Genomic DNA, 7,230 nt, shown 5'->3' on the forward strand with positions numbered 1-7,230 from the left:
TTTCAGACCCAAGCTTTACGTTTGTTCAAATTCGATGCTCAGCTTGCGTGGGGTGATAAGGATTGTTGACCGTTTATTATAAGGCAAATATCGAGATATTTGCTTTACATTAAGACTTACCATATTTGCCATTTTATTAAAGGTAAATATATTGTATTCATTTATTATTCTTTCCTTTTATTGCTCTTTCCATATTATTTGTAATTTACTATGTATCTCTATTTTGTAAATGATTATAAATAGAGAACTTTCATTTTCAATAGTCTATTTTAGGTGGGGTGCTTTTAGCAAACATTTTGAATAGTCTTTGAACACAAAAAAAAAAAAAAAAAAAGAGACCTTCTATCAACTACTAAATGAAAATCAATGCATACTACTGCCCTGTCCTGATTTCCATGGCTATTCAAGCATTCATCGTAAGTCACGTGGTGAAGAAACAAGTTTGAGGAGGAATGATAAACTGTAGCTTCCAAATTCGAGGAAAACCCAAGAACACGATACCCAAAATCGTAACTCATGATTGAGGACTCGATTAAGCTAACTTCTTGCTCTAATTAGTTGTCCCTACCTAATAATTTAAAGATGGATAATCCTCAAACGTCTAGAATTGTCATTAATTCTATTCTTGATTTTTTTGGATCTTCCGCCAAAAATACCTACTTCGATTAGAGCCTTTCCGACCTTAGTTTTGAATTCTAGCCCTTGAATGAGACAATCTATGAATGTTCTAGATTGTGTCAAATTCTGGAGGAGATCCAATGGCTAGATTTTGAGATTGAATAGATTTTGGGTAGAGGGTCGCGTGAAAGTTTTGATTCTAGCCAAAAGGGTATTTTTGTAATTATCCATATTTTTCAGGGGCATTTTTGTAATTTGGCCATTTTTACTATTTTAATATTATTTTTTAAAAAAAAATCTAGAATTTTTCCAAAACTTCTATATCCCTTAATGATCATTTTTTCCTTCATGAGAACCTTGAAATTCTTCCTCTATAAGACTTTAAAATTTTTGGAAGTTTGATAAAAATTGGAAAAAATTCCATTTTCTAAATTTTTCTTCAATTTTCGTGGTTATTTGCTTCCAAAACCTTGTACAACCTATTAGGGATTATACATTACCTCTTATTAGAGGCCTTAGGTGTTACATACACCGAAAGAAGTTCCTCTAAACAATTCTTTTAGCTTGAGGGAAGAATAAGAAAGAGGTTCCATGAATAAATCAGGTTCTAATAACATCTGGAAATGGCTGCCTCATAAGTTTTTTTTGGTAGAACTCCGGCGAGGAAAACTATTTCCGACGAACTTTAGAGATTAATAACTTAGACTACAATCCACGAGAAGGTATGAAACCTATCTCAAGCCGTTCCTTGTAACACCATCTTCAAGTTTCATGAAGAAATCGAGGGGGGGAATTCCGTGATCGGAGTTGTGGAGGAGAATTTTCAAGTAGCTGCATTATGCGTTGCGCGCGACTTCTTCCTATCTAGACGATGTCATATAAAAAAAATGACTCTCCATTAATTTTTCTAAATTTTAACTCTCTTACAGACCATTTCTCATGAAATATTTTATGGTTCCAGAAACTAGAACATCGACGACGAGGTAAGTATCTATCATGGACTTTTTTAAAAAAATACTTGTAGGAATTACTTGAATATTTGTATGAACCCTAAACTAAGTATTATTTAAAGAATTACGAAAGAAAAATACCAAGAACCGAGAGTTAAGGCTCTATACTGATCAAATTACTCGGGATTTAAGTAACGTTAAAATAACCCACTAAATGAACTTTGTTGCCAATAAAAATTTAATTATGAGCATATTATGACATGTTAAGATTATATATGATATTTTGCGGTGATTGGATAAGGTTAAGTAGCTATTACCAAGAAATGGTGTAAAATTACCATAATACCCTTAAGGTAAGTTATCTTCGGTTCATGCTCTAAATGTGATGATGTGAAGTTTGAAAGTCATTAGAACACGTTAAGTAGCGAAACTAAGAATTAAGGGGTAAAATGATCAAAATGCCCCTGGACTCTTTATGATACCAAGATCTAAACATACTCCAAATGACATACTACTTTTTATATGGTCTATTCCTAAGGACATGAAGGTTAGGTTCAAGATTTCATGTTGATTTGAGCAAGTTTGAAACCTAAACCAAGTTAGGGCCTTAAACACTTAAAGGAAAGTACTTCAAGGAATTCTTACCGAGTATTCAAGATTCTTCTAGAACTCTATAAATAATATATTATGACTCTATGAATTTTTAGAATAACTCTTGCATGTTACTATGCTTGGTTCACAAGCTTAAGATGGCATGTTACAACTTATGCCTCAAGAAATAACGAAACTTAGAAACTTATAAGCTCTACAACTACCAAGGTAACAAAAATGCTAGGTACTACTCAAGGGTAAGGGACCAAGGTCTTCAGACACAGAAACTCAAGAAATTCCTAAGACCTCCCATCGTATAGAATGTTCATGACTTAGACTACGCTGCTTATAACTTATGGAGCCTTGAGCGTAGGTATTCAGACTACGTCGCTTGGAATGTATGAAGCCTTGGACATAGATATTCAAGCTGTATCACATAGCAAACACGAGATGAAAGATTTTAGACTATGCTACTTGGAACATATTAAACCTTGAGCATAGGTATTCAGACTATGCCGCTTAGAACGCAGGAAGCCTTGGGCATAGGTATTCAAGTTGTATCATAAGGCAAGCCATGGATGTAGAATCAGACTACATCGCTTGGAATGTAAGAAACTTTGGATGTAGGTTTTCAGATAGTATCATATGGCAAGCCCTAGATGCAGGTTCAAACTATGTTTCTTGAAACGTATGAAGCCTTGGACATATATTGTCAAGTTCATGACTGATAACATAAATCCTATGGGGAGTGTCTTAGAGAACGAACCAAGAACCTAAAAAGTAACCGTGAACGAGACAACGATCAAGGACTAGAACATGGATCAAGATCTAAATTTTAAAAACAAGAACCCAGAACCATAGTACTAAGGCCCTTAGATCAAAACCAAGGTTGAGACCTCAGAATCCTAGGACCAAGGTCCTTAGGATAGATCACGATCACAAGTCAAAAACATAACTAAAGGAGCCTAAGTACTTGCAACAAGAACCCAAACAAGAAAAGAAAGAGTATTATACCCTAGAATACCAAGGAAATGATTAAGAGCCTACAAGTAGGCTACTTATTGAGTCTACTATCAGCCTAAATGCTATCTTGGAAATCATTGACAACCCGCATGATCAACATCCTCCTATAGGACAGAGTCATTGGGCAAGACAATCAAATAAACTATCAAGTGACACATCCATAACCAACCTCACGCCTAACTCAAAGGTTCCATACTGGAGTTGAAAGGGAAGTTGAAGCTCTGCAGACAATGTATCGACTACAATTACCTACATGCTAACTTGAAAATAACATCGACGACTTTTTTTCCATAAGGTACTTGCTTTAATTATTTTTTTCCCTAGAAACTACTCTACCCATTTTTATTGATGAGTAATGCATTTAATAAATAGGAACTATATTAATAAACATCTGATCTTATCCTTATTGACAGAATGAGATTTATTTTAATAAAAAACATAATTTTTTAGAGATTGGATAACATTAATTAGTACCCACTAATTTTCACAAATATAGTATAGAACATCTAATCATCCACTTTCTCCCTATATTTCTACCCAACCTAAAAAAAAACAAATAATTCTAACATATAAGCCTATAAGTAGTTAATGAAAGTATAGGCAGAGGAGTAACCACTTGGGTACTAAAAAATATAGATTTTAATCCATTGAAATTGTCTATCCAAATCTTAACATTCTATAATTGTTATTACACCTATTTGTATAAATAATTTTAGAATGATCAAACTATGTCTCTGTTTAAAACTAAAAGGTATGATAATAATATTTGCACATGGTTTTCTTTAATGTCCAAATCAAATAAATGAATGAAGTAATAATACATTTAATAAAAAAATTTGTCACAAGTGAGCCTTTGGTATAGTGATATGATTCTTGCACATTAATTCTCCTTTCCTAATCGAGTTAAATACACAAAATTGTAGTAATGCAAAATATGAGATAATGATGGATAAATATCATATCTAAGTCTTGACCATATATATTTTATTTACACGTATATCATATCTAAGTCTTGACCATATATATTTTATTTACATGTAATTACACTCATAAGATCTATAAGAAATAAATATATTATTTTTTTAAAGTTCATAGATTTATTACACACAAATCTTATAAATACTTGTGGGTTAAATCTTGGTGGGTCCTTTTCCCATATTTCTTTACTTAAATAGAACTCTCAGTGGATACACATGAAATTTTCAATCTCTTTTCCCATATTTCTTTACTTAAATAGAACTCTCTATGTATACACATGAAATTTTCAATCTAAAAGATTTCTGATTTCTCTCGGTCTTAATTTTGGAATTTGATCATATCCTTTTCCCATATTTCTTTACTTAAATAGAACTCTCTATGGATACACATGAAATTTTCAATCTAAAAGATTTCGGATTTCTCTTGGTCTTAATTTTGGAATTTGATCATCCCAATTTATTCAAGAAAGCATAATTTTGTTTCCTCAGGCAACCTGATCTAGGACATATTAACTCTCGATTTCTTCATCAAAAGCGCTCAATTTAATCTTCTAAAGCTAAAGAAAGACTCAATTTGGAAGAAAATGGATTATAAGTAAGATTTTGATTCTTACCCCATAAGTTTACACGAAAATAATTTTCTTCAATTGGACACACTTTAAGTCTTGTTAACCTTCGTGGTCTTCTATGGAAATATTCCTTGGGGGTGCAAAAATCGAACAAGATATGTCTCTCTTGACAAATTTGCGTGTAGGCTCAGATTTAATGTTCGAGCTTCAACCTTCTTCCTTTAATAATGTACCAAATTGGGAAGTTGTGTTTGAGGCACCTTCAACACTTTATTTCTTCACCAAACTTGTGGGTAATCTCATTTAAAAGGAGTAGAAGCAAAATTTGAAGGAAAATGGTTGACTATGACACCCAAATTTAGAATAAATCTGATAAAAAAAAATCCAAAATTTTAGTGGCTGTAACAACTCATAGTTGAAGACTCAATTAACTCGATTCTTTTTCCAAACCAAAACCCCTACTTCAGGTTTTATAGAGGGAGCTTAAACCAACAATAAAACTTCTAGATTGCCGTGAATTTGAGAATGAGTTCATAAAATTTTTACAATATATATTCTCTATGATTAGTGGGAAACTGATTTCTATTTTGAATTTGGTCATTGGATTTGATGAGTTGTGTCTCTTCTATAAGATACTTGGATTCGATTCTTGTTTTTGTCTTTAGAACTTAGACCTTAAATTCTATCATAGCTTTCTAAGTTCTTTTCATGATCTACCCTAAGAACCTTGGCTCTGAGATATAAGGTCTTAACTTGTGTTCTGATCTAAAAACTTTAGTTCTAAGGTTCAAAGTTCTTTTCCTTAGTTCTTCTTCTGTTGCATAAGACATTTCCTCTGATATGTACGGTATGAGTAATAAATGCGACAATCTGTGTCTAAGGTTTCATTCGTTCCAAAAGACACAGTTTGTTCTTACGTTCAAGGCTTCTTGTGTTCCAAGCAACATATTCTGAACCTGCCCCCATGGCTTTATGCATTTCCTGCGATACAACCTAAAACCTACACCTAAGGCTTCTTACAAATAAAGCGATGTAGTCTGAATCCTGCATCCCTAACTTTTTACCTTCCAAGTGATGTAGTATGTAGACCTATACCAAAGGCTTCATACGTTCTAACGGTGTAGTCTGAATACCTATGTTGAATGTTTCATATGTTCTGAGCGTCGTAGTCTGAATACCTACACCCAAGGTTTCATACATTGTAAGCAATTTAGTCTCAAATCTACATCCTATACTTTTTACCTTCCAAGCACTGCAGTCTGCAAACCTACATCCAAAATTTGTTATGTTTCAAGTGATGTAGTATGAGTCATGAACACATTGTACCATAGGACATGAGGACCACCTACATCCAAAATTTGTTACGTTTTCAGTGATGTAGTATGAGTCATGAACACATTGTACCATAGGACACGAGAACCTTGGTCCTTTATTCTTGAGTGGTACCAAACATTCTTATTTTCTTAATTCCTATACGCCTTGTGTTGGTCTTTTCCTTAGTTCTTGTCCTCAGAACATTCCATTAGTTTCATGTATTCTTAGGTAATAATTATTGAGGCTTAAGTCATAAAATACTTTTTTATGGCCAACAACAATCTCATAAATTAAGAACTCATCATAATAACGAATCTTGATTAGAGTCACAAGGATTATTTCCTTTAAGCCTTAACTTTTCCCCTAATTTAGTTTTAGTTCTAAATTTGATCCAAGTAACTTAAACTCCAATATATAGATCTTTATGTTCTCATGTATAAACCTTTATTAAAGTCTTAAGTTATTTAAGGACACGTGAACTTTGAAATATCTAAAGGTAACCTAAAGGCATTTTAGTCATTTTATTTATAAGTCTTGATTTAGCCTCTAAACGTGTTCTAACTAGTTTGAAACTTTACATAATCCTTGATCATCATGAAACAAGGTCGATTACAAAATTTCATGTTATTTAGAGGTCATTTAGGTCTTGAACAGAAGACAACCGTCATGGGGGCATTTTGGTCATTTGCATTATTTATTGGTTTAGCCAATTATCTTTATCCAATGACTACAAATTTAATATATGCCCTCAACATGTCATATTATCTTCAGCTTTAAAATTTCATGGACAACCGTGTTCATTTAGTGTGTAACGACCCGGAAAAAAAAAGAGAAAAAAGAAAAAAAAAAGATAATAATAATAATAATAAGTAAATAATAATTAAAAAAATAATAAATAAATTATAGACTCTCTCTCCACCTTCTCCAAATATCTCCCCAATACCTCGTACGACTGCAAAAGAAAAAAAAAAACTAAACAGAAACAAAAAAATGGCAGATTTTTGGGAAGGGAAAAAATGGGAGAAAGAAACAAGGGAAAGATCACAGATTTTGGGAGAGAAAGATTGAAGATGACTTTCACTTCAAGCAAATTTAAAAGGAATGGAAATAGATAGAAAAATTATTGGTAAGTTAAATCTTTTTTTTTTTTTTTTTTTTTTTTTTTTTTTTTTTTTTTTTTTTTTTTTC

General features: G+C 32.4%; 1 long non-coding RNA gene across 1 annotated transcript in view; it reads right to left on the reverse strand.

Moving 5' to 3' along the window:
• Positions 1-2,351: 2,351 nt before the first annotated feature.
• Positions 2,352-7,230, reverse strand: part of LOC111490551 — a 22,878-nt gene continuing 17,999 nt past the window's right edge. The window contains exon 3 of the long non-coding RNA XR_002719589.1: positions 2,352-2,363. This is a non-coding gene — a long non-coding RNA (uncharacterized LOC111490551). The remainder of the gene's footprint in view (positions 2,364-7,230) is intronic.

Source organism: Cucurbita maxima, unplaced genomic scaffold (assembly GCF_002738345.1).
Source record: "Cucurbita maxima cultivar Rimu unplaced genomic scaffold, Cmax_1.0 Cma_Scf00015, whole genome shotgun sequence".
Taxonomy (NCBI): Eukaryota; Viridiplantae; Streptophyta; class Magnoliopsida; order Cucurbitales; family Cucurbitaceae; genus Cucurbita; species Cucurbita maxima.